Below are 17,423 nucleotides of genomic sequence, written 5' to 3' on the forward strand. Positions count from 1 at the left end.
GATTTTATCTTTTTTTAAACAAAATTATCAAGGGAGAAAATCACTTATCCCTAAACTGAGAAACAATTGCTTCATTACTTTCTCATCACATAACAAAATCGAAACACATTCTTACTTATTGATGAGAGAGAGAGAGAGAGAGAGAGAGAGAGAGAGAGAGAGAGAGAGAGAGAGAGAGAGAGAGAGAGAGAGAGAGAGAGAGAGAAAAAAAAAAAAACTTCCATATCATTCTGAAAAATCTCTAGAAAGACTGTCGGCTATTACATTATTCTTTTCCTTTATACGAAATATCTTTAAATCGTAATCTTGTAATTCTAAACTCCAACGCATGAGCCCTTTATTCTTATTCTTAAACCTATCTAAGTAACCTAATGGATGGTGATCAGTATACACAGGTAAAACATGACCACTACTGTATATATAAAGTTGATACTAAACTAAACAATTCCTTCTCAATAGTTCAATAATTCTGCTGTGCTTTATTTAACTTCTTCGAATAATAAGCTACAGGGTGCTTAGTCCGTTTACTTCTTGAAACAGAACTCCTCCTATGCCAATATCACTTGCATCTATCGCTAAATTAAATTACTTGGTGAAATAGGGTAACATTAGTACGGGCTCGTGAATCATTATGGCCTTTAACTTATTGAAAGCTTATATACATTCATTATCAAATACAAAACTTCGTCCTTTCTTGAAAAGACTCGTTATTAGAGCACTTATTTCTGAAAAATTAGGAACCAATCTGCAGAAATATGAAATCATTCCAATGAATCTCATTGCCTGTTTTCTACTGGTAGGGATTGGGAAGTTGATGATAGCCTCTATGTTCCCATCTTTTGGACAAATCTTACCTAGACCCACTTTATGACCCAAATATGTGATCGAGGTTTTCCCGAATTCGCATTTTTTTCAGATTTTAAAATAGTTTTATTTTCTCAAGGACTGCTAGGACTTTAGCTAAAAATTCGTAAATCTTGCTCCCACGTATCTGAAAACACTACGAGATCATCCAAATACACGACACAGTTATCAATTCCATTTAAAACTTTATTCTTTGGAAAGTACTCGCTGTATTTCGTAGACCAAAAGCCATAACTTTGGGTTCATAACTACCGAAAGGTGTTATGGAAGCAGATATTTTCTGTGCTCGACTACTTAAAGGTACTTGCCAATAACCTTTGGCCAAATCAAGTTTAGAAATAAACTTGGCGTTTCCTATTCTATCTAAACAATCTTCTGTCCTGGGGAGGGGAAAATTACTTTGGTTTGTAACACTATTCACTTTTCTAAAATCAATACACAACCTATCTGATCCATCTTCCTTCTTAACAAGAACTATTGGAGAACACCAATCACTTTCGCTAGGAACAATCAAACCATTGTCTAGCATATACTGAATTTCCTGTTGGACTGAATTTGCTTTTTCTGGGATTGGACGATAAGGACTTTGTCTAATGGGTTTTGTGTCCTGGAACTCAATATCGTGTTCTAAGAGATTAGTTAAACCTAATTTATCACTAACAGTTTCTGGATAATTTGAAAAGACATTGAACAATTCCCTTGTTTTTTCTTCCTCGAAGCTAGGATTAAACAACGTGAAATTATTAAGAACCACAGAGTTCTTCTCAAATGTAATCTTTCTCTGCGACACGGTTACAACTGGCTCTGGACGTTCATTATATTTCTTTAGCAAGTTGATGTGCAACCACTTAGCTCTACGCCTACCCATATCAATTAAGTAATTAAAATTTCCCCTTTTATCTATGATAGGTAATGGGCCTTCGAACTTATAAGATAATGAGGGACCTTCTTTCTGGATTAATACTAAGACTTTATCACCCACATGGAAAATTCTGTCTTTAGCCTTAAGATCGTGCTGCCTTTAGTTTCCCCTTGACGGTTGCTCTCATTTTCTTTTGCCAACTGCTAGGCTTGCCTTAAATCCTCTTTGCTTTTTACTTTTTTACTTTTACTTTTAGGGGTTTATTTCTCGCCCTCCATCAGACTCTAAGAGTCTGTTCAAGCGGGCCGAGATGTGTGAAAATAATTTCTTTCCAGTTTATATTTTGCTCTGTATCTTTTCAGTTATTCGCTAGCATTTGCATTCAGGCTTAATAGTTTTTAGATCACTATTATAACACTTTTCAAAGAGATAAGTCTTCAGGTTTTTCTTGAAAGCTGCCACAATTTTGCTATTCTTGACATCAAGTGGAAAGTCGTTGAAGAGTCTCGGTGGAGCATAACAAAAAGTTCTTCCTCCTATTGCATGATTCATACTACTTTCAAATATGTGATGGACCGAGAGAAGGTTATGACTCATAGACAGTATGAAAGCAACTGAGTGAGTTTATTATAGAACACTCTCCTTTATATACAAAACCTCAAAGCAACAAGAAATTTCATGTTAAAAAACAGACACCGTTACAGATGAGAAAAGCAGACATGTTTATTCTGGTTCTTTTTAGTGCGAGGGAAGAGCGAAGATACAAGCATAATATATACACAAAAATAACTATGTACAATCGTGTGACACACGGTTGGTACATGGCTCTCCCCCCAAAAAATGACATACTGTACATGTTAAATAGGGTGCCCTGATCTAGAGAGGCGAACTGTAGACGGATCATCTGGCAGGAGATAAGCAGGTTTTAGACGATCAATGGAGACTCAGTCTTCTTTGCCACGAATGTTTAGTAGGAATGCTTTCGGACTGCGTCGGATCACAAGGAAATGGCCCGTGTAAGGGGGCATTAGCAGTGGCTTGCTAGTGTCGTTGCGCAGGAAGACATGCGTTGCAGAGTGCAAGTCTGTTGGTGTGTGATGCTTTGCTGGGGGCTTGTAAGTCTGGCGGCATGGAGTAAATTTTCCCACGACGTGACGTATGCGCTAGAGATCGTCGAAGGAGGTTGTAGAAGGAGAAAATTTGTCAGTGACGACCAACGGATCGCCATACACCATTTCAGGTGCCAAGACATTAAGGGCGTCTTTAGGAGTGGTCCTTAGCCCCAGGAAGACCCAGGGAAGCTGAGCAAACCAGTTGGAAACCTTGCAGCAGGACATCAAAGCTGCTTTGAGGGTGCGATGAAAACGTTCAACCATTCCGTTGGCAGCGGGGTTGTAGGCCATTGTCTGATGTAGGGTGATGCCCAGGAGATTCGCTAATGATGTCCACAATTGAGAGGTGATACCAAATCTTGCAATACATCCTGAGAGTAAGGCAGATGTACATGAGGCAGACATTGCAGTTTCCATGGGAATGGCTTCAGGGCAAAGAGTGGAGCGGTCGATGACGGTAAACAGGTAACGATGTCCTTGTGATGTGGGTAGGGGGCCTATAACATCGACGTGAATATATGCAAAACGACGCTGAGGTTGAGGAAAGGTGCCCACTCCTGAATCCGTGTGTCGATGTACTTTGGAAGTTTGGCAAGAAGTACAGGCGCGGACCCAATCCTTTTGCTGGGCCAAATGAACTTTGTCTTCAGCAGCTGTGCAGTAGAACGGCACGAGGGATGTGAAAGGCCGTGAATGAAATAAAAAACCTGCCGGCGCATGGAAGCTGGAATCCAAGGTCGCGGTCTACCAGTACTGATGTTACAGAGGAGGGTGGTGTTGGAGCCTTCGAGGGGAAGTCTTCCCAATGGAGGGACGTGCAGGATGTCCTACATGCTTGATACTCTGGATCCTGTCATTGGGCTTCAGCCAGGGCGTTGTAATCCAATCCAAGTTGAACGGCAACCGACGGAGGTGTTCCTCTTTAGAGGAGATGAAATCAAGTATGTCGTCCACATAACAAACACAGAAGGGGAGGTCCCCTAAGAAGCCATCCATGAGATGTTGAGACGCAGCCCCAGCATTACGAAGGCCAAAACAGGAGTAATTTAAGGTGTATGTACCAAATGGAGTGGTGATGGCAGCCTTGGGGATGTCTTCTGGGTTCATAGGCACCTGATAATACCCCTTCAGGAGGTCGAGCGTAGAGAAAACCTTCGCTTTGTGCAGGTAGGAGGTCACATTGGCAATGTTTGGGAGGGGATAGTGATCCGGTTCTGTTTGTATGTTTAGGCGCCTGTAATCCCCGCACGGACGGAGGGAGCCGTCTTTCTTCAGAACGATGTGTAAGGGTGACGAGCATGGGCTGGAGGCCTATTGGCAAAGGCCCATTTCCTCCATTTCGGCGAACGTCTGTTTGGCGGCTGCCAATCGTTCCGGTGCCAGACCTCTGAATTTTGCGAAGACTGCAGATCCCGGCGTCTTGATATGGTGATAAATACCGTGATTGGCAGGAACCGTGGGCGTTTGGCGAAGTTCTGGACGGAAAACTTCCGGGTACGACGTGAGGAGGTGGGCGTAGGCATCCGTCGGTGCGCTGATGTGTAGAGCGAGGTTGGAGGGGGTGGGTTAAAGAGGTGTTGACAAGTACGAGTCTGCGTTGACCAGTCGTCGGTGGGTGACATCGACCAGAAGGTGGAAATCAGAGAGGAAATTTTCACCGAGGATTGGCAATGTGACGTCAGCAACGAAATACTTCCAATTAAATTTATCGTTTCCAAGCGATAATGTGAGGTTCTCTTAATAGTAGGTGGGTATTGCAGATCCGTTGGCAGCTACCAAGGGGACGTCGGCAGATGTAGACAGACTACGTCGTGTCCTGAAGAGTTCCCTTGGCAAAAGAGAACGACAAGCACCCGTGTGTACCAAAAATCGCAAGCCCGTTCCTGCATCATGTAAAAAGAAAAGATTAAAAATACGGGAGGCCACCACCACGAGCGATGGCCTCCTTACATGTTTTTTGGCCACTGACAATCCTTGGCACAATTCTTCGCGGTTGCCCCGAATCTGAAGTGGTAGTAGCAAAACTGCGGCGGATGGGAGGTAGTAAGTGGCTGTAGAAGTCATTGGTTGGGGCGCGAGCGAGTGGTGGGTGGTGGGTGGGTTTGTCACCGCTTCGGCACGTCACGGGGTAGGCGTGTATGTCCTAGGGCATTCGTGTCTGCTTCGGTTGACGTTGAATAGGCGTCCTCTTCGTCGGGGGTGGAGGCGTTGATGGAGGTCTTGAAGTGGCTGTCAATAAGGGCATCGGCTTTGGTCATCAAGTCCTTTATGGGTAAACTATCGACATCGGGTATGGCAGCGCGTATAGGTCCGGGTAAACGGCGTATCCAAAGGGCACGAAGTAGGTTCACCTCACGAGGAGAGCCGCCTGTGGCAGGTTGCAGGCGAGCGATACTGGTCATTTCCCTGAGGGCGAGCGAAGCCCTTTGGTCCCCCAACAGTTGTTGCGAGAGCTGAATAAGCTTTGCTATACGGGCGGCTGGCGACGGCGAGTACTGCTGCAGAGGGTATGTTTTGAGGGCGTCATACGCTATTGGGGTGTCTCCTTGTTCACAAACCCAGTCGGATATTTCCGGGAAGGTGTCCTCAGGTATCGCCGCGAGAACATAGTCTACTTTGGTGGTTGAGCGAGTCACACCCTTGATGCGAAACTGGACTTCTGCGCGCTGAAACCAAGCAAACGCCTCTCTGCTGGCGAATGATGAAAGTTTCAATGGGGGAGTGGCAGCAATAACTTCTGTAGAGTCTGCCATAATACCAACGATGGAGGGGTGAGGGGCGGTGGAAGCCGGGGATAGCGAGTCGACTTCCGGGGTCACCAATGTGATGGGCCGAGAGAAGGTTGTGACTCAAAGACAGTATGAAAGCAACTGTGTGAGTTTATTATAGAACACTCTCCTTTATATACAAAAGCTCAAAGCAACAAGAAATTTCATGGTTAGTGCGAGGGAAGAGCTAAGATACAAGCATAATATATACACAAAATGAATAATGTACGATCGTGTGACACAAGGTTGGTACAAGTCTATATGGGTCATCAGCATGTCTAACTCTTACAGCAGCGCTAGTAGCTTGAGGGTAGGCGACCAAGCAATCACGAAGATATTTAGGCTTATCACTTGTAAGTGCTTTGTGAGTCAACAAACAAATCTTAAATTCAATTTTAGCCTTAATCGGTAACCAATGTAGATCGATCAGTGCAGGAGTTATTCTCTCCCGAAATTTAATGCCTTTTATCAGTCTAGCCGCCCGGTTTTGCACATTTTGAAGCTTGCTTAGTAGTGTATTGGGCAATTTATAGTACAGAGAATTGCAATAATCAAGCCTTGATATTAACGTGACTCATCACTAAAATTTTTGTACTGCCCTCTGTTAAATATTTTCTAATAAATGCTATGTTTCTCAGGTGATAGTTACACACTTTCACTGTGTTCACTATTTGATACATCATTGACAAATTACAATCTATCAGTACACCCAAATTTTTCACAACAGGTGCAATCCTAACATCAGCGTCACCAATTTTTATACTCAAATTCAATTCAAATTAAAAATTTTTATTTATAATTTACATCAAAAGGGAAGTATAGTGTTCTTATATCTTCCCTTTCCCAATAACACAGTTATTCTATTTTAAAATACAATATGATTTCCCTTACATTTTTCAATTAAATCAGTTATTCTATTATTATTAATTACTAAACATATATGTTCATACAGGTCTGCAATGGAATCATTTCTGATTCCATCAAATTCTTTACATTCCATAATGTAATGATACAACTTATGACTTTTGTGTTGTTTACAAAATTTACAAGGTACATTTTTGTCTTTGTTAAATTCCCAATAATACTTATATCCCAATCTAAGTCTCATAACCCAACTTTCAAGCAAAGTAGATCGTTTTCCATAAGTTACATTTGTTCCTTCAGAAATTTTTAAATAATGATATAAACAAGTACTTCCCTTTTCCAGTAATAGCTTAATAGTTAATAGCTCATTTTGATTTCTAACTGATCTTATATGACTTTTGATATTATTAAGACTTATTAATTCAAAAATATCACTTTCATATTTTTCTGCCCCCTGTTTAGCTAACTTATCTGCAATATCATTATAATAAATATTTACATGGGAAGGTATCCATATAAATTCAACTTTATTATTATTTAAATGAATATTATAAACCCAATTTCTACATTTATTTACAACAGATTTATAACGGGGTTGTTTAGCCTTCAATGATTTTAATGCACTTTGTCTGTCTACAAAAATAAAATGATCTTTCCTAATATCAGAAACTGCTTTTAATCCTTCATATATTGCATATAATTCAGAAACTGTACTACAATTTGTTCCTTCTATTTTGAAACGTTCTTTTTTTATCTCACATTTTCCATTTTCATCATAACACAATTTATAAATCCACATCCAGCTCCATGTTCACTAACCGATCCATCACAATACATATGAACAGAATTAATCATTTTACATTTATTATTTTTTCTAAAAAAATAATATTATTCAATAGTATCATACTCTCTCTTTTTATAATCCAGATTTTCTATATCTATATTTATACAATTTAAACTCCAAGGACATATAGATATTTTTTCTTCAAATAAGTCACATAAGGGAGTCAAATTATACTCCTTCAGGTTTGGAAGTAACTTTCTGGTATAAATTTTTGTACTTTGAAATAACTGGTAATTCTTCAAAGCCACCTTTGTGCCATAAAACATACATTCTGTTTTATCATAATTTAATTTAAGCTTTTTCCTCTGCATCCATGTTTTTATTTCAGTCATTATCACATCAATTTTCTTCTTTGTAACTTATGTTGTTGAAATTGAAAGGTAGAACCGAGTATCATCTGCATATAGTTTAAAGCCCACTTTTTGTTTTTTCAAGATATGTGATAGCTCGATAGTATATATGTTGAACAAGATAGGGCCTAGAACACTACCCTGTGGTACACCTTTCATAAGAATTCTCTCACTAGATCGGTTTCCAGAAACTTCTACAATAGTCTTCCTGTTTGTTAAGTAGCTTCGCAAAAATTCCTGTGCTTGCGAAGTCGTCAAGTAAGTACTCGTGCACAACAGTATCGAAAGCAGTACTAAGATCTATCATAATCAAAACTCCACACTTTCCCTCATCAAGAAGACCTATCATATCATTCATTATTGAGCATAACGTAGTTTCTGTAGAGTGATTAGCTCTGTAGGCCGATTGATTTTCCGGTAATACCTCTAACTCATCAATATGCGCCCATAATTGCTCACTTATGACTTTTTCAATAAGCTTCGACATATAGGATAAATTTAAAATTGGCCTATATGAATTTAGTTCGTTTACATCCCATATCCTTTGTATATTGATTTGATCAACATAGTTTTTTTCACAGCTAGGAAAACTGGATTGTGATATACTTAGGTTAATTATATTTAGGTAAATATTATATAAAACTTGCTTGTTTGGAGCTTCACTTATTGAACTATTTGGGAAAGGATCGTTTCCACAATATGTATTCTTCATCTCTCTCATAACATTTAACAAGTCACGCATATTTATTTCCTTAAATTTTATTAACTTCTTACCCTCCTTTACTAGCATAACTGACTGTCCTTCTACAGTAACTGATTTTGGGGGAAACCACTATAAATTTTATAAATTTTTCCATTGAAGAATATAGCAAATTTCTCTGCAGAGACATTTTCAGGCAAGACATATTTTTTTTTTTTTTTTAATCCCATCAAATCATCTAGGTTTTTGTGAAACTCCATCATGTTATTAGTTTTTCACTTTCACCGTTGTAGAATTTTATTTTTGTTTTTTCTAACAGGATGTTATAGTCATTTCTGGCCTTATTATATAGATTTCTGGCTTGTGAGGATTTGGCTCTTTTCCAACTACCTTCAAGCTTACGTCTATGTCTTTTTGCCTTTAATAGCTCACTATTATACCATCTAACATTTTCGTGTACAACTATTTGTTTGCTCTTTATAGGACACTTGGTATCATACAATTTTCTAAAATTGTCATTATATTTTTTGGTATAACACCAACACATTCTCTATCAACCATATGTTCATATTGTATGTTCTCACAAGACATTTGCGCTACACTAACTTCAATAAAATTCTCAGCATCGAAATTTTCCCATTCCCTATATGTGATCAATTTTTTCAATACTCTGATGCAATTTATACTAACATCAAAAGTGATCAGTTTATGTGTTTTTGAGATCTCAAAGTCTGGTTCAACTTCAAGGTTTCTTATTAGGTCAGAATCTTTCCCACATATGACCAAGTCGAGTGTATGACCACCTACTGACGTTGATACCAAAACACTGTTTATTAAATTAAACTTCTCAAATAATTCCTTGAGTTCTTTAGCCTTATTATCATTTTCATCATCTACCCAACAATTAAAGTCTCCACCAATTAATGCATTTTTAATATCGTCCACCACACCCACAAGAACACTAAATTCTTCAATGAATTTCTACATATTACTCCCTGGTGGTTATACAATGATATTGCATTCAATACCTTACTGTTTCTTGTCAGTTTTAAATAGATATATACAAAGTTTCAAATATTATTTCATTTATGATAAAAACCCTAGAGAAAGTTTTCAACACGAACACACCCACTCCCTCCAGTTTTATCCTTTCTTGGTACGTGGTAGAAATCATGAGTACACGGCGTCATCTCCTGAATCTTTGAGTTATCACTAATATTTCCCTGCAACCAAGTCTCAGTTAATTAGCATAAATCTAATTCCATTTCATTAATAAGGTTTCTAATCTATATGGTTTTATTCCCCATCGATTGAATATTTATCAGACCACACTTTACCAATGGGGTAGACTCCATGATCAGTTTTATTTTTTATCCTGGTAAGCTCATCCTTGTATACTTTAGAGTTTTCATCATATGTCTTATTATTCGTATCTTTGTAATTCCTCATTGAGCAATTATGACACTTTAACGTATTAACACTACAATCCGTGGTTCGGTGTTCCTGGCTATACTTGGTACATACCTGAGTCTTGCTACAACTATCGGCTGTATGACCAAATTCCTGGCAGTTATAACACTGAAATACATTGTAGGAATCATAAATTTTACAGCATCCTCCATACGTGGTATATACTCTATCGTCCTTTTTACGGAAAACTTTCCTGATACTTGGACTACACTTAATAATGACATGTGATTTACCGCTATGTCTTGATTTAAACTTCCTGATCAAATTAAATTCCTCTTCATTTTCACACATATCATTCAACCATTCATTCTTCTCCTTTATACTAGCAATGATCTTCGGTTTAAGTAGATCCTTTTCATCCACTTCTACCTTAATGTCATTCTTGACCTCTTCTAAGTCATTTTCAACCTTTTCTAACCCAACTTTATCCGCAAAATTAACTACCAAGTGGCCTTGTTTAAAGGTTTTGAGCTGTTCAACATTCGTGATTATCTTCTTCATGAGTGTTTTCATGATCTCTGAAGCCTTCATATTTTCCTCTGTAGATTCTATGACCAAAGTATTTTTTGACTTTAGCTTACTTGCATATGTGGTCTTGGTCACATTCTCTTGTTCGTATTCCGTAAGTTTCTCTTTCACCTCAGCAATATCATGACTCATATTGGTGTATTGAGCAGTTATCATATCCATAATATCTGACATCTGCCGTTGTACATTTACCTTCTTCCCTTCCATGTTGATGCTTAGTTTCGTCATGTCTTCCCATGATTGCCTGACCCATGAACCATTGGGATTTGCATCCTCAACACATCTTGAACATTTATAAATGATGTTCCTGCTTTGATAAATCTCACTTGTGGCATTTATTAAATTTGAAGAAGGTGCTTCATTGTGGTACCATCTTCGGCATTCATCACATTGTATCCCAAATTTGACAGAGTCCTCACAATACCCACACCTGCCCTCATTACCTCCATCATCACATTCTTCATCAGCGACGTTCATTTGCATGTTAGTTGTCAATTTTGGTCATCGGCATGAGTACATCAGGTGTAATAATAACGAAAATGCTTGGTCTACACTTCGTCGTCTTTTGAGATATCGCAAGTTCTTGCTTTCTGTTGTACACACACACACCCATATATATATATATATATATATATATATATATATATATATATATATATATATATATATGTTACGCAAAATGTGGATAATTGCCAAATGTGTACATTTTGCGAGAAAGTTGCAAAATGTACACATTTTGAAATTACGCTTGCCAAATGTAGATAATTATCCACATATGACAAAATTTTGCCTTTTTTTTTAAAAAAAGCAACGGCATTTTGCCGATTGTAGACCATAGGCAGAATGAAACAAGAATCAAAGAGAACTAGTAGTTATTGTTCTAACTAAAATTAGTATTTATTAGTATTTATTGTTCAAACTAAAAGGGATTGAAACTACTTTAACACTTAAATATTGCTACAAGAACAACCAGGTTGGCAACGAGAGTTACATCTTAACAGCTTTTTTGTGCAGGAGCATCTGGAAGTTGTGCAATTTGTTTTACAGGCACACTTCACATACCCTTGGCCTCATGTGTACCTGGTTACAGCGGTTCTCAAAACCATTTCAACGTTGGGAACCTCATCTGGGGTGAGAAGCTTCTCCTTAACGGGGTCCATGTCAGCTGCCGTGTACCGGGTGGTTATGCGTCCTTCTCTGTAGCCTACCTGGTACAGGCCTCGTCTCTCTGCAGTACCACAACCAGGAGGTTCCTGCTGTCACTCGGCCCACGATCAAACTCGGGAACTTTCAGCATTGCGTTGTCACGCACTTGTAGAGCACTTAAGAGGTGTTTCGCTCTCCTAGTCATTCTAAGTGTGGTTTTTTCTTGGCCGGCTGCAGCCAGTTGTCGAGCTTCAGCGAATTGCGGCGCCTCTTCTCCATCTCGTTCCTCTTCTCCTTCCTGTTCCTCCTCTCCTTCTTGTTGCTCTTCATCAGCCGCCTCTTCGGCTTCATTTTGGAGGATGGTGTCTAAATATTCTTCAGTTTTCATATTGCCGAGCATATTAGGTGGAATAATAGTGGATGCTGGGCCTACCTTGGATTCGACCCGAAAATGACTTTAAACGGACTTGTTTTTATGGTTTCATGTTCCAAAATGTTTATTTGCCACTGGAGAAAGTGGACCCCAACGCCCCACCTGCTGGACTTGTTTTCGTGCTTTGTCTTGAATGACTCCATTCAATCTTTCAACTGTACCTTGGCTTTGTGGGTGGCGCGGCCAACCAGTGACGAGCTTAAGTTCAGGCCAGAGAGTAGACAACTCTGATATAACGACATTCACAAACTCTCTCCCGTTATCCGAGTGCAGGATAACGGGAGCGCCAAAGGTAAAAAATATTGGGAGAAGCGTGTTAGCAACCTACTCAGCTTGATGTAAGGGGCCGCAGTACACAAAACTTGCTGAAATGGTTGATGAAGGTCAGAATATATTTAAATTCCCCATCAGGTAATGTTTGAAAATTGATCAAGTCAATTTGGCATCAAGAAAAAATAGTCTCGCTTCTAACAGGCTTCACCAACAGACCTTTAGGTATTCTACGTTTTTTCTTCTCTTGACACTCAATGCAAAAACTTATCAACATCTGGCAGCACTGCATAGTCAAATTAGACCACTTCTTTTGTCCTTTGAAAGTTTTCTTTTCACCACCATGACCCACAGCTGAATGCGTGACCGAAATGGCCTGATGACCTTCCTCAAAGCACACTATAAACTTAAATTCAGTTTCCAATCCTTTACGCTTCCGAATAAGTCGGTCATCGTCACCAAGTCTGAGAATTTCGAATATATTTTTCATATTATAATCATAGCTGGTTTTAGGCCCTTCCTTTTCAATTCTAAGCAGCTGAGCTATCCACTGTGCACGTTTCTCTTTCCGAGGAATGACCACATTGTCATTCTTAGACTGTAATAAGTTGTCCAACTTCTGCTCAAACTGCTCTTTAAAGTCCGACATGCCACTTGTGAATTGGTAGGACAGACCCCTGTAGTAGCAGGGAAGATGAGGGTTTAACTGCCCTCCTCCTTGCCCAACTGCACGATTTCAGCTCGTAAACAAGAAGTGTTTCATATTAGTCTTAGTCTGAGAATTTCGAATCTTCTGCTCAAACTGCTCTTTAAAGTCCGACATGCCACTTGTGAATTGGTAGGACAGACCTCTGTAGTAGCAGGGAAGATGAGGGTTTAACTGCAAAATTAATTGCATAATGTACACATTTGGCAATTATCCACATTTTGCGTAACACACACACACACACACACACACACACACACATATATATATATATATATATATATATATATATATATATATATATATATATATATATATATATATATATATATATATATATATATATACACACACACACACACACACATATATATATATATATATATATATATATATATATATATATATATATATATATATATATATATATATATATATATATATATAAAGTTGAAGAAAGCAGTATACGAAGTTTTAGTGACTCGATACACTGTAAAGAGACTGAATTTTCATTATAATGAAAAAATTGCTTATGCCATTTGAATCTTTAGTTAAGAAGAGAGAACAATGTACATTTATTGGATAAGAGTGTTGTTAAGTGAGGGTGCATACTACTAAATGGAGGCTGGATATAGGCTATGGCATAATCGACCTTATCAAATTTACAAAGTGTTCAAAGATTCGAGATTTTATGAAGAATAAATTACTAGTTCACCTTCTTGAATTTTAGGAAATTTGGAAGTAGGCAATTCTAGCCAGAAACGGATCATGCATACTTCAGGACTGTTTTAAGTAAGTTGTGCTTAAAGTAAATTTATCTTGCGCAAAAACGTATATATATATATATATATATATATATATATATATATATATATATATATATATATATATATATATATATATATATATATATATTTATATATATATATATATATATATATATATATATATATATATATGCATATATATATATATATATATATATATATATATATATATATATATATATATATATATATATATATATATATATATTTATATATATATATATATATATATATATATATGCATATATATATATATATATATATATATATATATATATATATATATATATATATATATATATATATATATATATAATAAATGTAGGATTTGAATACATACTTAGGGCTCTGATTGGTAATTAATATGTGTAAGTGTTTCCACCTTGAATATTCATTTTATGTGATATACTATTCCAGAAATATATATTGAATGTCTCCTATTATATGCGGTTTTGGATGAACCAAGACTACTGATAAATTTATAAGTTTTCAAAAAGGTTAAAAAAAAGTTACAAGTAATAAAAGCTATTTTGTTGTAAAAAAAAAAATGCTCACTGTATGTAGTATATTAGTGATTATTCAGTGAATTTACTCAAGGTTCGGAATCTGAAAATAAAATGTTATTTTCGACCTCTTTGCTAGAGCTTTTACTGCAGAACATTAAGTAAGGCAAAATTAAACTAAACGAGCTGGAAAAGCAATACAAGTCTTAAGAGAAAGGTTTGCACAATCAGGACAGAAAATAACAACAGATTGTATCAGTTTTCAAAACAAATCGTTTATAAAGAAAAAAAAACATGCTATTTTAATAGTCATAACTTAAGCAAAGAGAAAAACTTTTATTTTTTTTCATATTTTAAATAGATTTTTCTGAGAATTACAGTGAATAATCTTAATCTGCAACTAGATGATTGCTTAAATTTTCCACACTACACGTAGATAAAATTCTTTTTTACCTATCAAGATTTTAATTCTGAATGGAAGAGCAAAATGATATAAAAATGAACATATAGTGCTAACAAACTTTAAAAGAATTATGTATGTTGGGGAGTATTTAGTCATTAATTGTGATATTCGTTTGTGCTCCCTGAAGACCCGAATCAATGCTTTCAGTAAACAACAAAGGTTATCTTAGAATACAAACAAGTATAATTATAAGAAAGCTGTGAGGCAGCGGAGAATAGAATTTTTTCGCGTTACGAAGTATAGCGAAAAATAATTGTCCTAACGACATGTAAGCAGATCTTAAGTGTCTTGTTACTTAAGTTCAGTTGTTATGTAGGCAGTGGCCAATGAGAATTTAGTGTTGGGTGAAACGTATTCAATGTTTGAAGAGGTATTGATTAAGTGGTCACTTTCTAGCGCACGCTAGCCCGAGCAAGTCGAATTTATTAGCCAGGACGCCAGGCAGGGTCAAATACAGCTTCAGATGTGAATAGTGTTTTCACGCTAGCAATCAGAATGCTGAAACCGTTTCAAGAAGTGATGGATAATCTATTATCCGATTTCCAGCAGAATATTCAACAAGTATCCGCACCTCGTTAAAGTATGATGGAAAACCATTTGAATGAGCATCGCGTTATTTTGAGGAAACTGATACGAAAATGTTAGCATTAGATGCGATTGTTTATCAACTTGGAGGACAAGGAACATCTAAAACTGCTGCAGAAACGAGTTAGTACGCAAAGAGCAGCATCGCCGAAAGTGTCAAGCTAGTTAAAGATCGAGGGAAAGTGTGGATTCATATCAACTTTGATGGAAGAGGTCTAGAGCTCAATAAAGGCCGAGAGTTGACATTGGAGCCAGGAATGTACCAAGAAAGACGTCGAAAAGATAAGTGAAAATATAGCTGTTTTTATTTTGTATACTTAGCAGTTGGTACAAGGAAATTGGAACATTGTGTTTATTTTATTTTATTGTTTTTAATCGCCTGTTGGTTGTTGTTATTCACAATACATTGAACAGAATTAGATTGGGATAGTCATTGACGTCTAAAAGGGCGATCACAAAATTCCATTTCAAAACCGTTACTGTTATTGTTGGATTGGGTATCAATAGGTCAGAAAGGGACGAATCAGAGTTTATTAAAAGAGAATGGGTGACACTGGTATCAGAAAAACTAAGAATTAATTCCTTTGACGGTGACCAAGAATGGAAATGGTAAGCAAAGGCTGGTTTTTTATTACAAACTTTTTAAGGATTTAATCAGTCTACAGTCTGCTTATCGCATAGAAATCTATTAAAACGTTGCCAATATCTTTCTCATTGGGGGAAAATTTAAAAAGTTTTTATAATGGATTATCTTTAGATATTTTTGAAAGCAGCGGTACATCTTTACTAAAGTTCTTAAGAATGTTAGATATTGGAAATCTAAGGAAGTGAAGATTGAAGTATTTTTAGATGACGACATAGCTGCAGATGGTTGTTTTGAAGGGGCATTGGATGCTAGCTATTTACTTTAAAAGCTTCAAGATTTGGATTTATTTACAAGAAAGTATAATTGGTTTTCAGACTCTAAATTGTATTTGGAAAGGTCTACAGAGGACGAATACCGAAGGCAAATTTCGTAACTACAGTATTAGGATAAACTATGTCGTTAAAGATCTTGTTTAGATGCCAAACCTTCTGAATTAACAAAAACTTTATTTTAACGAATATCTTTTGGACAGAATTGTCTGTTACATAATTTCCACGAAATTTGTCGTGAGAGGTATTGTTAAAATGTAAACGATAAAGTATTTCTGTATTTTTACATATTGAGCAAAGCTAGTTGAGAACTTAATGAAGAAATATCAGATGCTCTGGTTGAGATCACGTTTTGACGCAGAAATTCATTCTTTTTATTTTGGTCGTTACTTTAACTATATACTTGCATCAGACTTATTTAACCTATCACTTCATTGTGACGCCTAAGATGTAGGCAGTTTATCACTATATTGTGACGCCTAAAGTGTAGGCAGTTTTTCACTATATTGTGACGCCTAAGGTGTAGGCAGTTTTTCACTATATTGTGACGCCTAAGGTGTAGGCAGTTTTTCACTATATTGTGACGCCTAAGGTGTAGGCAGTTTTTCACTATATTGTGACGCCTAAGGTGTAGGCAGTTTATCACTATATTGTGACGCCTGAGATGCAGGCAGTTTATCACTATATTGTGATGCCTCAGATGTAGGCAGCTTAGCACTATATTGTGATGCCTCAGATGTAGGCAGTTTAGCACTATTGTGACGCCTAAGATGTAGGCAGTTAATTACTATATTGTGACGCATCAGATGTAGGCAATTTATCACACTGCGAAGTCTCGGATGTAGGCAATCTTATCAATATATTGCGACGCCTCATAGGAACTTTACCGCTATATTGCAACGCTTCAGACATAGGAAATTTACCGCTATATTGTGACTCCTCAGATTTGATAGTTATATTGTGACGCCTCTGGTGTTGGGAAATTTATATGTTGTGACACCTCAGTAGTAGGTTTGGAGTAATTCTGAAGTTTTAGCGATGAATACAGCGCATTTTTTTATCATGAAAAGAGTGGTTGGAAACTGGACAGCAAATGAATCTTTAAAATTAAACATGAAGGAGCAGGAGGCAGTCGACAGAATTATGTAAAGTACTTTGGCAATGTTTGAACGTTGTTCCAGATAAAAAAAAAAAATTTCGATTTTAATGCAAA

This window comes from Palaemon carinicauda, chromosome 15 (assembly GCF_036898095.1).
Source record: "Palaemon carinicauda isolate YSFRI2023 chromosome 15, ASM3689809v2, whole genome shotgun sequence".
NCBI lineage: Eukaryota > Metazoa > Arthropoda > Malacostraca > Decapoda > Palaemonidae > Palaemon > Palaemon carinicauda.